The following is a 9,367-nucleotide window of genomic DNA, read 5'->3' as shown; positions in this document are numbered from 1 at the left end:
GAAGCGGAGAGGAACCGAGTGGAAATCACAATCATCAGCACTAAAGGAAATATAAAGTTGTAACCCTTTCCAGTCCCGGGCTTGATGAAGAATCCAGCTTTAACCGATCAGACTGGCAGCCCTTATTTTATTTTATTTTTTTTGAATTTTTATTTTTTTTAGTACCTCTGTCCAATATCGACTATGAAACTGCAGAAGTCCTTGTGAACTGTTAATGCAACAGTATGGGCTCCTTTTGGTCAGTGTCACGTGCTAACGACAGGTTATATTTTTTTTCGTGGCTTTTTGTTTTATGTCGTCTTTTTATGTTTGTATGGTGATTTTAAAAACAAACTATAAAAGCTGCTTAGAATAGGTCTATCATGAAGGGCACTTTTCAGAATTTGGGCTGGAAAGGGTTATTTTATCAGCTTGGGAGGGGGGCGGGGGGGGGGGGGGGAAGGGGAAATGAAAGCCTATTTAAAATGAGCCTGTGACTATTATGCACATTACCAGAGGCGGACCCAATAATCAGAAAGGGTGAAGTGTGATATTTACCATTGGTACAGACAAGTGATGAATCTGAATGGTAACTATGGACTGTACAGGTTGAAGGGGGAGGGGGGCGGGCTGGGGTATCTGTGTCCACTACTCCCATGGATCTGCCTATGCACATTACCCTCGTTTCATTACTTTTTCATGTCGTTTTTGTTAACCTCTCCCCCCCCCTCCAAAAAAAAAGAAAAAAAAAAAAAGAAAAAAAAAAAAAGGACAAAACAGAAAAAGTTTAAAAAAAAAACAAAACAAAACAAAACAAAAAAAAAAGAACATATCAAACATGCAAATACTTGAATCCAGCAGGCCAATAACAAAATGTGAACACTCGCTACGTCTGATGATTACACTTCCAGGTTGGCATCAGTGCACCGAGACAACAGGCTCTAAGGATTTGTTTTTCAAGGTTCGGACGTTCTGTTTTCGTTTGAGAAGTGAGTGTGAGTGTGAGAGCGTGAGTGAGTGCCCGCGTGTGGCTGAGCTAAAAGCGTGTTCTCCTTTTATCCAGTATATGCTTTTGAGTTGCTCATTGGTCAGATGTTTAATTGTTATTAGCTTCTAACTTTGCACTGAGTGTCCGCAGCCCTTCTTGTAGCTCATCCTATAATGTAAAGAAAAAAAAAAAAAAGAACGAAACTGATAGAAGGGGCCGGCGACAATTCACGTGTAAATGTTTACTCAAGGACTCTTAACGCATTTTAAAAATGACAGTGTGTATCTCTGGAGAATAATATGTATATCTACCTTGGGCGGCTTTTTATTGTGGACTAATGCAAGGAAACGATTCCCGGAGTATTGCACCGCTGTTCCATTTGGGATCTAAAGCTGAAGAAGAAATCCTCTCCTTGAACTGTGGCCATAGATAATTGTAAAGAGCGGATGGTTCCCTTGCAAGCAGGAACAGAAACAAGCACTTGGACATGGGGTTTGACTGCTTTTGGAGGAGCCGGCGTTCGGCTCTCACCTGTTTACAGACCTTTTTTTTTTTTTTTTTTTTTCTTTTTTTTTTTTTTTCTCCTCCTTTAAACTTTAAAAATAATAATAAAAAAAAATTAAAAAAAAAATTAAAAAAAAAAAAAGGAACTTTAAAAAAAAAAAAAAAAAAGAGACTTCCATCGTAAAGAAAACTTATTTTCAGAATGAAGATATGCTACTTCAGAGCTCTGGGATTGAACAGTGTTGTTGTATGATTCTTTTCTTTGGCCATTGCTGTGTACTGTTTTGTTGTTGTTTTCCTCTCCGTCGGCGCGGCGAGGCGTTGTGGTCACTCTCTTGCACATGGTGGAAGATGTCTCAGGAAAGCCGGGTTTCCCGAGGAGCAACTCCACACCATTTCATGTATTTTTAAAACCCAACTCCTAGCACTGAAGATATTATTAAAAAATAATTAAAAAAAAAATAATTAAAAAAAATTAAAAAAAAAAAAAAAGACAGTAAGAAAGAAGAAAATACCTAATCTAATGTGTAGCAGTTACATATTTACCAAATAATGGACTCAAAAAAGAAATAGATGTTTGAAGAGTGCTTTATATATTAAAAAACAAAAAACAAATTGCTTTATGTTTAACAAAAAAAAAAAGAAAAAAAAAAGATGGATGTTTTTGATTGTTTTGAAAGGAAGAAAGACATCGAGCAGCATCCAGCTGGCGTGTCCCGAGTTACACGGACATTGTGCTCCTGCCTGCTTGGGTCAGGAAACTTGTGCATTACATTCAATTTCCTTTCCCTTTCTTTTTGGTTTATTTTTATTTTTTGGAAGCTGAGCTTTTGAATGGTTTTATCCGATGTTAAAAGGGGTCCTGCGAGATTGCAAAATTAACAAAAGCTGGTTTTATAGCGGATCACGAACTATGCACAAACTGGGTTCAAGACTTGTTCTTTCGTTCTTGAGGTTCCGTAGTGTATTTAGCTCTGTTACCTTTCCTCAGAGTCATTGCATCTCATTGCCACCGCGCGCCCGCGCCATGCACAGCTATTTTATATCTCTGTCCACGCTCATATAAGAGATGTCTGTGTGTCTGCGCGCTGACGTACGACTTTCCATGCTGAACTTTAGCATTGAGTTGTAGAACTCGTGGTATTTTGGAACGGGGAAGGAACGTTTCTGTTGGCGGGGGGTGGGAGGGGGGGCTGTGGGGCTTTGATTTGGGGGCTTTTGGTTTTGTTGTTTGTTTTTTGTTTTGGTTTTTTTTTTTGGCCTTTCGGATTAAAGATGTCTGTAACTCTTGAGATTAAATGAGAAAAAAAGGAAAAAAAAACACAAAAAAAAAACCTTAAAAAACAAAACAACAAAACACGTGGCTTTCAATGTTATCTCCTCATAGAATGTGATTGTTGAAGAACATGCACCGAAAGTTGCTTTCAAGAGTACGAAGATTCTTTGAAAACTAAATAAATCGCAGTTGGTTTTTTGGGTTTTTTTTTTTTTTTTTTTTTTCTCCTTGGCTGTTGAAATAACGTGCGTTTTTCTTTTGTGCAGGGGATGCTAAAGGAGAAAATAAAAAGCAGAGTTTGATGCGTGGAGGGAGCAGGTTCCTGTAAGTGCAGTGAGCGCGTGTTGCATCCCGGCGGATGCAGGGAGCGGCTGTGGTGGCTGTTGGAGAGCTGCCCCTCACTTTTATATGTGACTCCAGCAGTGCTGTGATGAGTTCTGAATGCAGTTTTGGGCTCAGAGACCGAGGGCTCCTCCAGCTCTGCCCATCCGTCCCCACGTTGGGACCTGGGTGCTCGAGATAAAGATGGCTGATGGCGCCGAGTTGCAAGAGGTGAGCCAGCAGCCCCGAGATAGGAGCACAGATGGGTTTGTGTTTTTGGCCTTTCAGGCTTTGAAATGAGGGAGGTAAGGATGCCCATAGCAGCAGGTGGGAAGGATGGCAGCCCGCTGTGTGGTGATGGGGGGTGGGCTGGCAGGGAGGCGGCGCAGTCACCGAGCTTGCAGGCATTCAAGGAGCATTCAGGCGTTGTGTTGAGGGACATGGCAGTGAGAGCTGTTGGTGACAGGTGGGCTGGGTCATCTTGTAGATCTTTTCCAACCTTGGTGGTTCTGTGATTCTATGGCCTCTTGTCTAGGTGAGCCTTATGTCCTCCCACCTCTGTAACGCCAGCTCTTCCCTTCCTGGGGCCATTCTGGTGATGGATGCTCACAGCATGAGTTTATCTGAGATGCATAGTGGCTGAGTGTGCAGGGCAACTGTGCTTCATTGAGAGAGAGACCATTGCAAAGAGCTGGAGCAGAGCATCAGACACCTGGGCAGTGCTCTGCAGTTGGGTTTCAGCCCTCAGGGCTTTAACTGCATTGCCAGAGATTGCACGTGTGTCACAGCAAGCCCTGGCCAGTGGGCAAGCCAGGCTGCCCATAGGAGTGCATTTGCTGGCAGGTGTATGTGGTTACAAGAGCTCAGACCTGGATTTTGGGGTGTGTTCTGTTACAGAGCTACAATTTCCAGTCTGCAGCCCGTTGGATTTCAGGGCCAGCACTGCCACAATACTGCCCAGTTATCATCTCAGTTGTTTCTTTGAACTGCTTCCCCTTTCCTTTCCTCTGTTTCTTTTTCCTCTTTGGGTATGATGTTGAAACTCTTGGAACAGAGCTGCCTTCTCTTTTATAAAGAGGTTTTCATTGTCAGCCTTCTCAAGTTCTCTTTGCCCAGACCTCAGCATCCCTTACATCTTGAGCTAATGAGAGCTTTTGTCATCCCTACAGTTGAGCAAAAACACCTTTTTGTGTATCTGATACACTTAAAACTTAGCATCCTCCCTGGTGTGCAGAGAGAAATTGAGCTTTTGGCCAAAACCCACCTGTTGGTGTTTTGTATAACTTACATTTTCTGCATCGTACTCATTTTCTGCTTTGGTGAGGTCAACCATTAATGAAGTGAAGGTTGCTGCTGATGCTGAGGATGGGCCTTAGGTCTCAAGAATCTTTACGACAGGACCTTTCCACAAATTGCTGTTTTTCCCGTGTTGCTTTGGCTGTACCTTCCATAGCACTGTTGCTGCATGGCTGCCCCATTTTTAGGCCAAGAGCATTCCCTCTGTGCTCCAAATCTGTCAATCCCCCCCCTTTAGTTCATGTCTAGTTTGTGGGTGGCACTGGCAGAGCAGATTGTTTTGCTACTTCTGCTCCAAATATATATATATTATTATTGTTCTTGATAATTCAGTATATGATTGTGTATGTGAAGGAGCGTTTTAATTAAAAATGTATATGGACATCTGTATATGAAGAGTTATTGGAGCTGGAGGAATCTGGACGTGACGTACCTTGAGGTAGGGGTTGTGGGCAGCTGTGGTGGCTCCAGGCCGCAGATTGCTGTATGAGCTGTGGATCGCCCAGCGCCCTTGTGCATGAGCTGCTGCCAAGTGTCCGTTAGCATTCCCCTGCTGCACCGGTTGTACCTGTGTACGATGCTGAACGAATGCTCTGTATGATGCAGATGATGATCTGCACAGCCAGCTTCGGGGAAAGGGAGTTCTGAACGTTGGATGCACAGCAAAGCGTGAGCGTGGATGGCCGCGCAGCCCAGGTAACGGCAGCCCAGTCCTGCACGGTGCTGGCGTGGGGGAGGCGCTGCACTCTGCCCTGGGGTCTCACAGCAGAGCCTGTGCCCATGTGCAGATCCCATAGGACACGGGCTGCTGTACCCACAGGTGGCTTTGCAGTGATAGTGTACCCACAAAACCCTGGTGGCCCTGGGAGCAGCACAGCCTCTGCCCTCTCCCTTATCTCCAGGGTCTCTTCCAGCCGTGTTGTGCTCTTGGGGTTGGGGGAGGCACCTGCACCGCCTGCCCACCCACTGTAGCTTTCCTGAGGGAGCACAGACTGACTGCCCGCATGGCATCTGGTTCACACCAACCTCAGGTTAGCAGCTCATGTTGCAAACTGCCCAGCTGCATTACGGCCCATCCAGCCCTCGCAGACAGCAGAACTGACCATCTTAATTTCCACACTGCCACCGTTCTCTCCAATGAAGGTTGGAAGTGACGATGGTGCTCCCGCTGCTCGTTTTTTACTGACTGATGCATTGAAAACAAGTTGCTTGTACACTGATGGGAACGTGGTCCCAGAGCAGCCATGATGTCAGGGCTATTAAAATGTTACAATGAGCCAGAAGGTTCCTTTGCCTTTCAGTAAATACAATTGCTAGTAAAGCAATTTAATGGTGCTGCCATGATGCTGCTGTTGATGCTGAGACCCCCCTCTGCCCGACGCCTCCTCCACCCAGTGTTGGAAGTTGCATGTTAACTCTTCCATTGTCCCTTTTGCTCAGGGGGAAGGAATTGGTCAGATCCAGAGCAGACCCTGACCTCTCTGTGGTCCCATCTCCCCCATTCTTTGCTCAATCTACATTTATATTGGAGAAAACATGCCGTGTACTAACAGCAGTGGAAAGGAGCAGTTCTGGTTCTGTTTGCAGTGTTGTGAATTTGGGTGCAGCGCTCATGGTTGCTTTTCACTGCCTGTACCCCGGGATAGGAGAAATCAGAGCAGGCATTATTTCCTCTGATTTCGATTGGAAGGCGCAGCGCTGCTCGGCCCTTTGCAGGGTGCTCACCCTGAGCATCGGCCCCAAAGACAAACACTGCTAATTACACCCTCCACAAGCACGTATCGCTTCCCCCTTTTACAGTGTTTGGCTTTCTGGCTGGGTGCCCCCGGTTTCAGTGCGTGCGCTGCGTCCCTCCATCCATCACAGCAGCACCCATTGGGCGCAGCGCTGCCGCAGCTGAGCCCCTCCCCGTGCCGTGCAGCTCTCGCAGGCAGTGCTGTGATGGTCCCCGGTTGTTTGTGTCTGTAAATGGAGCGGAGCATCTCTGTGGGATGTGCTTCGTCATGTGGAACGGCGCGCTGCGCTGCGGGGGAGGATGGATGGGGCTGGGAATGCTCTGGGGTCACTGGACCAGGTGGGGATGGAGAGTTTCCATGGAGAGATGCTCAGGGTCATGGCGATGTTCTGGGGATGGGGAGAGCAGCCTTCATTCTTGAAGGGAAGTGCTTGAAGGGAGCGTATGAACAGGAGGGGGATCAGCTGTTTACAAGGGTGGGTGGTGATAGGACAAGGGGGAATGGTTTTAAATTGAGACAGGGGAGGTTTAGGTTGGATATTAGGAGGCAGCTTTTCACCCAGAGGGTGGTGAGGCACTGGAACAGGTTGCCCAAGGAGGCTGTGGATGCCCCATCCCTGCAGGCATCCAAGGCCAGGCTGGATGTGGCTCTGGGCAGCCTGGGCTGCTGGTTGGCGACCTGCACACAGCAGGGGGTTGGAGCTGGATGATCATTGTAGTCCTTTGCAACCCAGAGCATTCTGTGATTCTGCATGCCACCCCCATGGTTCAGAACGACTCCTATAAGGTGTGGCACTGGGGGAGGTAGGTAGGCAGCAGGCACAGTAGGGGTGGATTTGGTTACCTTAGAGGACTTCCCCAACCTCAGTGACTCTATAACAGACTGCCTATGAAAGCCCAGATCTAACTTAAGCCACAGCCACTTAATGAAGTGGACGCACAGGGGGATCCCTGTGCTGGATCCCACAGCTGCACTCAGCAGTAGGGAAGGAAAATCCACATCCCTTGTTGCTGCTGGGGGAAGAACATGAGCTTTGCTTCTTCACCTCATCGCACTGCAAGCACATTTTTCTCCTAAAACAAAGAGCCAAACAGATGTGGGACGTCCTGGTCTGTAACCTCGCCCTGCGCGGCCACCACTGCAAACTCCAATTCCCAGGGGCTGTGGCTGTGCCCAACCCCATTGACCCGACTCACACTTCAGGATTGCATGTCAGCACCACAACCCCAAGCCTTGCACAGGGCCACGACCCCTTCCTGCTGCCAAGGGGGGCCCAGAGCTGGGGTTGGACAATGGCACTGGGTGCTGTGCCGAGTATGGGACAGCCAAGGGGTTGGGGTTACTTCACATTATGAGTGGAGGGGGCCATCAGGGGGCCTCCCATCCTCTTGGTTTGAGTGTAAGAATGCAAAGGCTCTAGTGCTTTTTGCAGTGCTGGAGTCAGGGCTGTGTGAGCACAAGGTACCAGCAGTCCCATGATGGTGTTTATGATTTTTATTATGGTGCCTTTTAAGGGCTGTTGTTATTTCTGTACTCAGATGTGGGATGAGCTGTTGTATTTTCCGTTGCTCACTGCTTGGTAAAAGCTGTCCTGGGGGGGGTTATGGGGACAGTGGTCCCACAGAGTGCAGCGATGCTGCTGGGGCTGCGAGTAGGGCAGTGCCAGGACACTGAGATAAGGGCAGAGACCAGAGCAGGGAAAGCAGAGGCAGCGATAAGGGTCTGGGCACAAACCTATCTGTACAGTTAGGAAGAAACCCACACGTTTTCCAGCTCCGTTTTGAATCACCGTGTTTATTGGGTATGCTTAAAAAAACAAACAGAAAACTGAAGAGATGCATAGGCTGCCCTATCACATGCTCTACGCGCCTATCCAAACACAACTACCTCAGACACTCATCATAACCACAAACTGCACCAGGACACTGCATGTGTGGGCATTGGGGCACAGAACCCGGAGGGGACCCAGTGGTGCTGGTGGCACAGTGCCCATAGAGATGCATTCTGCTGCATGCAGCCCACGTCCTACTGTCTGTCCCCTTCTTGCAAGCACAGCTGAGTGCCTTCTGCATCCCAGATGGGCACCCCCCTTTTTTGGGATCCTGCCCTCTCCCCACGCCTTCCCAACCAAACCAAAGCGGCACCATCCCATCCGCCTCCCTCCCCGCGCTCCGCTGACCCCACAGTGCCGGGTGAGGAGGGAAGGGTGGGGAGGAGTGGGGTCCTGGCCGGCAGCCCACCTGCATCCCGCTGGGCTCAGCACACGGAGCAGCTGTTGGTTTTGTTCATGGGGGGCCGCAGCCCGTGCTCGTTGGGGAAGGTCTCCCTCCTCCTGCAGAGCGCGGGGCCGAGCCGCCCAGGCAGCCGGGCTTGCTGCAGCAGCTCCCTGAAGACCTCCAGCACGTTTTCGTTGTCCTTGGCTGACGTCTCCACGAAGCGGCTGTTCCAGTCCAGCTCCACCAGTGACAGCGCATCCTCTGCCGGCACCTGCCGCTCACCGCCGCTCTCCGCCTTGTTGCCCACCACCACGATGGGAGGGAATTTGTCCTCCTTCACCTCCAGGATCTCCTCCCGCAGACTCTTGACGCTCTCAAAGGATTCGGCGTTGTCGACGGCATAGACCAAAGCGAAGGCGTCGCTGTTCTGGATGGAGAGCTTCCTCATGGCTGGGAAGGAATAACTGCCGCTGGTGTCCAGGATCTCCAGCGTCACGGTGGCCCCGCTCACCTCGTACTCCTTGCTGTGCAGCTCCTCCACCGTGCGCCGGTGCTTGGGCTCGAAGGTGTCCAGCAGGAAGCGGCGGATCAGGGCCGTCTTGCCCACGCCGGCCGCACCTAAGAAGACCAAGCGCACGTGGCTCTTCTCCTTCCCTACCAGGGACATGACTGGGAGCAGAGGGCACTGGCTGCTCTACAACTGCCGCTCAATGTTTGAGCGTCCCTGGGCGGCTGCAGCTCTGCTGTCCGTCTGTCTGTCCGTCTCTGCTCCCCGTTCTGCAAAGTTTGGTGCCACCTCTTTGCAAACTCCCAGCAGACGCTGTTCATCTTTTATCCTGGTTCCAATCTGCCATGTGGCACCCGGCTGTCCAATCTCTGTGGGTTTAGGGTGCTGAAGAAAGGGAGGGCAGGGAGGGAGGAGAGCAGGGTGCTGCGGGCCAATCCGCGCCGCGCAGTCCAGGAAAGCTACTGCGGCCCTGGAGAGCACCGCGCTGCGTTGCGCAATGCGTGTGTAACTCTCACCGCTGCCGGCAGCGCCGGGAGCTGGCAG

At 49.6% G+C, this 9,367-nt stretch overlaps 1 pseudogene across 1 annotated transcript; it reads right to left on the bottom strand.

Annotated features, from left to right (window-relative positions):
- Nucleotides 1-8,356: 8,356 nt before the first annotated feature.
- On the bottom strand, nucleotides 8,357-8,983 carry LOC306953466 (GTP-binding protein Rhes pseudogene; annotated as a pseudogene). The gene has a single exon. The product of its transcript is annotated as a GTP-binding protein Rhes pseudogene (transcript).
- Between the last annotated feature and the right edge of the window lie 384 nt (nucleotides 8,984-9,367).

This window comes from Tetrao urogallus, assembly GCF_951394365.1.
Source record: "Tetrao urogallus genome assembly, chromosome: 18".
NCBI classification, from domain to species: domain Eukaryota; kingdom Metazoa; phylum Chordata; class Aves; order Galliformes; family Phasianidae; genus Tetrao; species Tetrao urogallus.
Note: the sequence above shows the minus strand (reverse complement) of the source record. Positions and strands in the feature narration are given on the sequence as shown.